Here is a 10,381-nt window from a genome sequence, read left to right on the forward strand (position 1 = left end):
GTCCATGTAGTCAAAACTATCTTTTTTCCAGTAGTCTTGTATGGGTGTGAGATTTGAACTATAAGGAAAGCTGTGCACTGAATAATTGATGCTTTTTAACTGTGGTGTTGTAGAAGACTCTTAAGAGTCCCTTGGACTGCAAAGATATCCAACCAGTCCATCCTAAAGGAAATCAGTCCTGAATATTCATTGGAGGGACTGATGCTGAAGCTGAAACTCCAATACTTTAAACGCCTGATGTAAAGAACTGACACATCTGAAATGACCCTGATGCTAGGAAAGATTGAAGGTGGGAGGAGAAGGGGATGACAGAGAATGAGATGGTTGTATGGCATAACCAATTCAATGGACAAGAGTTTGAGTAAACTCTGGGAGGTGATGGTGGACAGCAAGGCATAGCATGCTGCAGCCCATGGGGTGGCAAAGCGTGTGACACAACTGAGTGACTGAGCTGAACTGAAAAAACACAATAGCAAAGGGAGAACACAGACGTTCACAATCTTCACACTGGTGACTTCAGAGATAATTTAGAAAATTCATAAAACAAACAAAAACAGGCTGCTATAAAACAGAAACTCAGTGACTTAGACTGAGCTCTTAAAAAGTGAAGAGTATCTTCCAAAATTAAAATTTTACACAAGAGTTCGAAATTAATAATCTTTCCCAGAAAACACAAAAATATCAAAATGCTGGACAACCTGAGAGAAAATAAAGATAAAAAATCAACCCAGGAGATCAGTAACATCATAATATGAGTTCAAAAAAGACATAAAGGTATATTAAGTGAAGGAACTTTTCAAACATACACATAGAAATATACACATATGCACACAATTTTCCAAAGAGAAGCATAAGGGATCAATCTCTAAAATTAAAGAATCTGTACTGAAACTAGGAAATAATGGTGGGAAAGGGAGCCCATTTCTCATCAATCAAAAGTGAGAGTTCAAAATCCAAAAGGATGTCAAAAGTTACTAAAATCTCCATAAGAATTAAAAAAATTTAAAAAAAAATCAACTACTAAGGAGAATGACTTCTCCACCAGAAACATGCAATGCTACAGGAAGATGGGACAATTCTTTCAAAGATCTAAGAGACACTGTGTTTAATACGGAAACCTGCAACCAAATGTAAATTAAATATTAGATCGCTATAAAAGTATTTTCATACATGAAAGAACTTGGGAGAATAGCCTTCCAGAATTCTTCCTTAGAACATATTAAAGGTGTTATGGAGAAACAATGGCTGTTAGACCTACTCTGAAATAGCCTGAGAAAAAATGCCCAGAGGGACTCAGGTGGAAAGGGAAGGACTTATTATTGTGGAAAGGATGGGTATCTCAAGGGGGATTGCCCTCAGGTGTCTAAGCTGCCCCAAGTCAGGTCTGCAAGAACCACACTGGAGAAGAGGCTGCCCTCCGAGGCATAAGCCCCAGAGGTTGGACCCTCAAGGCAATCAGGACTGAAGGTGCCCAGGGTTCCTCACACAATTCCCCATATTAATAACACCTGAGGGGCCCTGGGTATTAATAGCTTTGAGGGGCTAATCAGTCAATTTTCTTTTGGACAGTAGGGAAAATTTCTCTGTGCTAACCAAAGCTCAGAGTGATCATGATGATGTGATCACTAATCATGATGATGTGATCACTAATCTAAAGCCAGACATCTTGGAATGTGAAGTCAAGTGGGCCTTAGAAAGCATCACTAAGAACAAAGCTAGTGGAGGTGATTGAATTCCAGTTGAGCTGTTTCAAACCCTGAAAGATGATGCTGTGAAATGCTGCACTCAATATGCCAGCAAATTTGGAAAACTCAGCAGTGGCCACAGAGCTGGAAAAGGCCTGTTTTCATTCCAATTCCAAAGAAAGGCAATGCCAAAGAATGCTCAAACTACCGCACAATTGCACTCATCTCACATGCTAGTAAAGTAATGCTTAAAATTCTCCAAGCCAGGCTTCAGCAATACGTGAAATGTGAACCCCCTGATGTTCAAGCTCGTTTTAGAAAAGGCAGAGGAACCAGAGATCAAATTGCCAACATCTGCTGGATCATGGAAAAGCAAGAGAGTTCCAGAAAACATCTACTTCTGCTTTATTGACTATAATAAAGCCTTTGACTGTGTGGATCACAATAAACTGTGGAAAATTCTTAAAGAGATGGGAATACCAGACCACCTAACCTGCCTCTTGAAAAATCTGTATGCAGGTCAGGAAGCAACAGTTAGAACTGGACATGGAACAACAGACTGGTTCCAAATAGGAAAAGGAGTACATCAAGGCTGTATATTGTCACCCTGCTTATTTAACTTCTATGCAGAGTACATCATGAGAAACCCTGGACTGGAAGAAACACAAGCTGGAATCAAGATTGCCGGGAGAAATATCAATAACCTCAGACATGCAGATGACACCACCCTTATGGCAGAAAGTGAAGAGGAGCTAAAAGCCTCTTGATGAAAGTGAAAGAGGAGAGCGAAAAAGTTGGCTTTAAACTCACCATTCAGAAAACGAAGATCATGGCATCCGGTCCCATTACTTCCTGGGAAATAGATGGGGAAACAGTGGACACAGTGTCAGACTTTATTTTGGGGGGCTCCCAAATCACTGCAGATGGTGACTGCAGACATGAAATTAAAAGACGCTTACTCCTTGGAAGAAAAGTTATGATCAACCTAGAGAGCATATTCAAAAGCAGAGACATTACTTTGCCGGCTAAAGTCCATCTAGTCAAGGCTATGGTTTTCCTGTGGTCATGTATGGATGTGAGAGTTGGACTGTGAAGAAGGCTGAGCACCGAAGAATTGATGCTTTTGAACTGTGGTGTTGGAGAAGACTCTTGAGAGTCCCTTGGACTGCAAGGAGATCCAACCAGTCCATTCTGAAGGAGATCAACCCTGGGATTTCTTTGGAAGGAATGATGCTAAAGCTGAAGCTCCAGTACTTTGGCCACCTCATGTGAAGAGTTGACTCATTGGAAAAGACTCTGATGCTGGGAGGGATTGGGGACAGGAGAAGAAGGGGACGACAGAGGATGAGATGGCTGGATGGCATCACTGACTCGATGGATGTGAGTCTGAGTGAACTCCAGGAGATGGTGATGGACAGGTAGGCCTGGCATGCTATGGTTCATGGGGTTGCAAAGAGTCGGACACGACCGAGCGACTGAACTGAACTGAACCAAAGCTCCTGGTCCACTGTCCTCCCAATCCACTACTGTAATGGGTCTTTCAAGATGAGCCAAACGTTATTATTTCCTTCATCCTCTAAGCCACAACTGAGACTCTGTGCTACTTTCTGGAGTTTCTAATCATACCAAAGTCTCCCTCACCCCTTTTGGGGAGGGATATACTGAACAAGGTCCAGGACTCTGTTTTCATGAATATGGAACCTGCTTTTTTAACTGAAGAAAATGTAAATCCTGAAGTGTAGGCCGATGAAAAAAAATATGTGGGTCAAACACAAAATCCTGCTCCTGTCATTATCAAGCTCAATGACCTTCACCTATTTTCACATCAAAAGCAGTATCCATTAAAGACCGAGGTTAAGGAAGGGTTAAAATCCATTATTGAAAATTTACAGGAACATGGGCTTTTAATTCCCTGTAATAGTTCATGCAACACTCCTATTTTGGGTGTAAGAAAAGTCAAATGATAAATGGAGACTTGTTCAAGATATACAAATAATAAGTGCCTAATCCTTATACTTTATTGTCTGAAATTCCCAAAAGAGCCAAATATTTTTGAGTCACTGATTTGAAGTATACTTTCTGGAGTTAAACCTATACTAAATCATCCTCTACCTATGACTTTAAGACAATTGAGAGGATTCTTGGGTATCACACGGTACTGCTCCATTTGGATTCTGGGTTATGGGGAACCTGCCTGGCCTTTATATAACTTATAACTGAGAATCAGCAGGCCCAAACCGACAAGCTGTTTTGGTCTCCAGATACTCAAAAGGCTTTTAAGGCTCTTCAAAGTGCTCTTTTGCAGGCTTCAACTTTGAACTTGTCCACAGGAGTGTTGCAGGAAGAGGGACCCCTTCCAGGGCCCGAAACTGGACTCTTGTCTAACATTTGGAAATGAATTGTCCAAGGAGACACATATGCTGACAAAGCAAGAGATTTTATTGAGAAAGGGCACCCGGGTGAAGAGCAGTAGGGTAAGGGAACCCAGGAGAACTGCTCTGCCATGTGGCTCACAGTCTCAGGTTTTATGTTTATGGGATTTAGTTTCCGGGTGGTCTTTGCCCAATCACTCTAATTCAGAGTCTTTTCTGGTGGTGCAGGCATCGCTCAGCCAAGATGGATGCTAGCAAGAGGGATTCTGAGAAATGGACGGACACGCGATGTCTCCTTTTGACCTTTCCCGAACTCTTCGGGTGGTGGTGGCTTATTAGTTCTGTATTCCTTATCAGGATCTCCTGTCATAAAACAACTCATGCAAATGGTTACTATGGTGCCTGGCCAGGGTGGTCGGTTTCAATTCATGCTTCCCCTAACAGGACCAGAGGTTAGTTTGTTTATTACTGAAACAACAGGCTAAGGCCACATTGCTGAAGAGTAATTGCCACTATTGTTTTGCTAATGCCTAAAGCTCTTAAGTTTACTAATGGGCAAAATCTTACTATACTGACTTCTCAAGATGTTAAGCAGGCTCTTAAAGTTCAGAGCAACAACATTCCACATTTAAAGCTGCTGTAACTCAAGGGCTGTCAAAAGCTCTAGGTATAAAGTACCACTTAAACTGTTCCTGGAGACTCCAGTCTTCAGACAAAGTTAAAAAGGCTAATGACATTATTAAGAGACATCGATGTAAATTAACTCAAAAAACACAAGACAGTTGGTTTAAAGTTTTACTCTCGAACAGTTCCTAAAGAAAAGGGGCTGTCTCTATGGCAGACCAGTTTTGCACACAGGTATTCTCATAGATACTGAAGCCTTAGAATTAGCTACATGACTCAGCTTTCAGCTTTTCAATCTCCCATCAATTGAAGATTTCCACTGATGGGTTTCTCTGCCTCAAGGAAAGGACTTTCCTCAACTCTGAGATGACATCTAACAGTCCTAAGATGGACTGATGTAACTATGGACACAATGTATTTTGATTATATTTTAACTTGGTTTAATGACTATTTTGCCTTACATCTGTAACTGTAAAACAGGGTTTGTTTCTAATTGTCTGAAAGCTTTTAAGTTACAAATGTTTGTTCAAGCTCCTACAAATGCCACAAACTCCTCCAACTATTACTTGGAGCCCCTGGATCAGAGACCCTCAATATGGGGGTTAGGAGAATGTGTTGCCTCAGTAATTTGGGGACAACATCCCTCAACAGCAAGAAGGAGTTATGGAATGAAAACGATGCCTTTTCCCTTGGCAATATAATTCTTCTAAAAGAAAAGGTATGGGGTGGGGAATGAGAGAGTCAATTCCTAGGCAGGTTGATAAGAAATCCAGGATCCCTGAGGAGGAGAGAGTGGTTTGGGGTTCTTGAGGAGTAGATAGGTACCTGGAATTCTCAAGGAGGAGGAAAAGACAAATTTTTTTTTGCTACATTCCTTAGTAAGGATTATATAACAACAGTTATATCCTGCTTCAGGACCGTTTCTCCTTCCTGAAAACCTTCTGACTAATCCTGTTATCTTAAAATGTATATTATGGGAGTGGGTCTGGTAAAATCTTTACAACATTGAGACATTGTTTTAATCTATTGTAATAACTAATTTAAAAAGGTATATAGCTCCCTTGCTAAGACTAGGGAGAGGGGCATTTTCCATCCCCCTTCTGATGTCTATGTCAGAAGTTCTCTGTCCCTTTTTCACTTTACTAAAACTCTGCTACACAGAAGCTCTTGAGTGATCAAGTCTGGTCCCTGGTCCTGAAGCAAAATCTTCTTCTTTGGAGATGATGAATTTGACACTGTTCACTGTAAGCTATCATGTTGGAAGCTCGTCCAGGATCTTCATGACAAGGTAAGAACACTCAAGAGCTCTAGCCTCTCTGCTTTCTCAATATACATGTATTATGCTTGACTTTACTAACTCTTCAGTGTGTTTATGTGAATGAATGAAACATCCTGTGCGAAGCAAATGATGAGCCCTGCTCTGTGGTTCCAAGTGGCCTTCTAATGACTGACTCCAGTTCAGTTCAGTCGCTAAGTCGTGTCCGACTCTTCGCGACCCCATGAACCATAGCATGCCAGGCCTACCTGTCCATCACCAACTCCCGGAGTTCACTCATATTCAAGTCCATCGAGTCGGTAATGCCATCCAGCCATCTCATCCTCTGTCGTCCCCTTCTCCTCCTGCCCCCAATCCCTCCCAGCATCAAAGTTTTTTCCAATGAGTCAACTCTTTGCATGAGGTGGCAATAGTACTGGAGATTCAGCTTTAGCATCATTCCTTCCAAAGAAATCCCAGGGTTGATCTCCTTCAGAATGGACTGGTTGGATCTCCTTGCAGTCCAAGGGACTCTCAAGAGTCTTCTCCAACACCACACTTCAAAAGCATCAATTCTTCGGTGCTCAGCCTTCTTCACAGTCCAACTCTCATATCCATACATGACCACAGGAAAAACCATAGCCTTGACTAGGCGGAACTTAGTCGGCAAAGTAATGTCTCTGCTTTGGAATATGCTCTCTAGGTTGATCATAACTTTTCTTCCAAGGAGTAAGCGTCTTTTAATTTCATGTCTGCAGTCACCATCTGCAGTGATTTTGGAGCCACTATCTTAGTTTCTGATGTTCAGTTTTAAGCCAACTTTTTCACTCTCCTCTTTCACTTTCATCAAGAGACTCTTTAGTTCTTCATAAGGGTGGTATCATCTGCATATCTGAGGTTATTGATATTTCTCCTGGCAATCTTGATTCCACCTTGTGTTTCTTTCAGTCCAGCGTTTCTCATGATGTACTCTGCATAGAAGTTAAATAAGCAGGGTGACAATATACAGCCTCGACATACTCCTTTTCCTATTTGGAACCAGTCTGTTGGTCCATGTCCAGTTCTAACTGTTGCTTCCTGACCTGCATACAGGTTTCTCAAGAGGCAGGTCAGGTGGTCTGGTTGTCCCATCTCTCTCAGAATTTTCCACAGTTTATTGTGATCCACACAGTAAAAGGCTTTGGCATAGTCATTAAAGCAGAAATAGATGTTTTTCTGGAACTCTCTTGCTTTTTCCATGATCCAGCAGATCTGGGCAATTTGATCTCTGGTTCCTCTGCCTTTTCTAAAACCAGCTTGAACATCTGGAAGTTCACGGTTCACGTATTGCTGAGGCCTGGCTTGGTGAATTTTGAGCATTACTTTACTAGCATGTGAGATCAGTGCAATTGTGCGGTAGTTTGAGCATTCTTTTGCATTGCCTTTCTTTGGAATTGGAATGAAAACAGACCTTTTCCAGTCCTGTGGCCACTGCTGAGTTTTCCAAATTTGCTGGCATATTGAGTGCAGCATTTCACAGCATCATTTTTAGGATTTGAAATAGATCTACTGGAATTCCATCACCTCCACTAGCTTTGTTCGTAGTGATGCTTTCTAAGGCCCACTTGACTTCACATTCCAGGATGTCTGGCTCTAGGTGAGTGATCACACCATCATGATTATCCTGGTCATGAAGATCTTTTTGTACAGTTCTTCTGTGTATTCTTGCCATCTCTTCTCAATATCTTCTGATTCTGTTAGGTCCATACCATTTCTGTCCTTTATCAACCCATCTTTGCATGCAATGTTCCCTTGGTATCTCTAATTTTCTTGAAGAGATCTCTAGTCTTTCCCATTCTGTTCTTTTCCTCTATTTTTTTGCACTGATCGCTGAAGAAGGCTTTCTTATTTTTTCTTGCTATTCTTTGGAACTCTGCATTCAGATTCCTATATCTTTCCTTTTCTCCTTTGTTTTTCACTTCTCTTCTTTTCACAGCTATTTGTAAGGCCTCCCCAGACAGCCATTTTGCTTTTTTGCGTTTCTTAGCCACGGGAATGGTCTTGATCCCTGTCTCCTGTACAATGTCACAAACCTCATTCCATAGTTCATCAGGCACTCTACCAGATCTAGGCCCTTAAATCTATATCTCACTCCCATGTATAATCATAAGGGATTTGATTTAGGTCATACCTGAATATTCTAGTGGTTTTCCTACTTTTTTCAATTTAAGTCTGAATTTGGCAATAAGGAGTTCATGATCAGAGCCACAGTCAGCTCCTGGTCTTGTTTTTGTTCACTGTATAGAGCTTCTCCATCTTTGGCTGCAAAGAATATAATCAATCTGATTTCGGTGTTGACCATTTGGTGATGTCCATGGGTAGAGTCTTCTCTTGTGTTGTTGGAAGAGGGTGTTTGCTATGACCAGTGCATTTTCTTCGCAAAACTCTGTTAGACTTTGCCCTGCTTCATTCTGCATTCCAAGGCCAAATTTGCCTGTTATTCCAGGTGTTTCTTGACTTCCTACTTTTGCATTCCAGTCCCCTATAATGAAAAGGACATCTTTTTTGGGTGTTAGTTCTAAAAGGTCTTGTAGGTCTTCATAGAACCGTTCAACTTCAGCTTCTTCAGCGTTACTGGTTGGGGCATAGACTTGGATTACCATGATATTGAGTGGTTTGCCTTGGAGACGAACAGAGATCATTCTGTCATTTTTGAGATTGCATCCAAGTACTGCATTTTGGACTCTTTTGTTGACAATGATGGCTATTCCATTTCTTCTGAGGGATTCCTGCCCGCAGTAGTAGATATAATGGTCATCTGAGTTAAATTCACCCATTCCAGTCCATTTCAGTTCGCTAATTCCTAGAATGTTGACATTCACTCTTACCATCTCTTGTTTTGACCACTTCCAATTTGCCTTGATTCATGGACCTGACATTCCAGGTTCCTATGCAATATTGCTCTTTACAGCATCGGACCTTACTTCTATCACCAGTCACATCGACAACTGGGTATAAGTTTTGCTTTGGCTCCATGCCTTCATTCTTTCTGGAGTTATTTCTCCACTGATCTTCAGTAGCATGTTGGGCACCTACCGACCTGGGGAGTTCCTCTTTCAGTATCCTATCATTTTGCCTTTTGATACTGTTCATGGGGTTCTCAAGGCAAGAATACTGAAGTGGTTTGCCATTCCCTTCTCCAGTGGACCACATTCTGTCAGACCTCTCCACCATGACCCGCCCATCTTGGGTTGCCCCGCAGGCATGGCTTAGTTTCATTGAGTTAGACAAGGCTGTGGTCCTAGTGTGATTAGATTGACTACTTTTCTGTGAATATGGTTTCAGTGTGTCTGCCCTCTGATGCCTTCTTGCAACACCTACCATCTTACTTGGGTTTCTCTTACCTTGGGCTTGGGGTGTCTCTTCACAGCTGCTCCAGCAAAGCACAGCTGCTGCTCTTTACCTTGGATGAGGGGTATCTCCTCACCACTGCCCTTCCTGACCTTCAACATGGGATGGCTCCTCTAGGCCCTCCTGCGCCCACGCAGCCACCTCTCCTTCAACGTGGGGTTGCTCCTCCCACGTGGGGTTGGTCCTCCCAGCCGCCACCCCTGGCCACGGGCACGGGGTGGCTCCTGTCGGCCGTCGCCCCTTATCTCAGATGGGTAGGTCCTCTCAGCCATTCCTGCGCTGTCACTGCCTGGCACTCTCGGCCGCTGCACCTGACATCGGGCACGGGGTAACTCCTCTTGGCCGCCACCCTTCAGGCATGGGAACCTCCCGCAGCAGCACCAAAAAGTGGAACCTTGTTGGGGGTTTATACTTACCTGCCAGTGCTAAGAGACACCCAATGTTCCTGCAAGGGGAGCAGCCAGAAATGGGCAAAGTGTTTGGACAGAACTTTCCTTTCTTGGTCACCTTTTCCTGGTTTCTTTGACCATTTCTTAATTGCATGGGGAATTAGAACTACTAACACAAGCCTTTGACTGTGTGGATCACAACAAACTGTGGAAAATTCTGAGAGTGATGGGAATATCAGACCACCTAATCTGCCTCTTTAGAAATCTATATGCAGGCCAGGAAGCAATAGTTAGAACTGGACATGTAACAACAGACTGATTCCAAATAGGAAAAGGAGTACGTCAAGGCTGTATATTGTCACCCTGCTTATTTAACTTCTATGCAGAGTACATCATGAGAAACGCTGGACTGGAAGAAGCACAAGGTGGAATCAAGATTGCCAGGAGAAATATCAATAACCTCAGATACGCAGATGACACCACACTTACGGCAGAAAGTGAAGAGAAAATCAAAAGCTTCTTGATGAAAATGAAAGAGGAGAGTGAAAAAGTTGGCTTAAAGTTCAACATTCAGAAAACTAAGATCATGGCATCCGGTCCCATCACTTCATGGCAAATAGATGGGGAAACAGTGTCAGACTTTATTTTTGTGGCTCCAAAATCACT

At 42.5% G+C, this 10,381-nt stretch overlaps 1 pseudogene; it reads right to left on the bottom strand.

Annotated features, from left to right (window-relative positions):
- Positions 1-6,973: 6,973 nt before the first annotated feature.
- Positions 6,974-8,951, bottom strand: LOC132659127 (craniofacial development protein 2-like; annotated as a pseudogene).
- Positions 8,952-10,381: the final 1,430 nt, after the last annotated feature.

This window comes from Ovis aries, chromosome 2 (genome assembly GCF_016772045.2).
Source record: "Ovis aries strain OAR_USU_Benz2616 breed Rambouillet chromosome 2, ARS-UI_Ramb_v3.0, whole genome shotgun sequence".
Classification (NCBI taxonomy): Eukaryota; Metazoa; Chordata; class Mammalia; order Artiodactyla; family Bovidae; genus Ovis; species Ovis aries.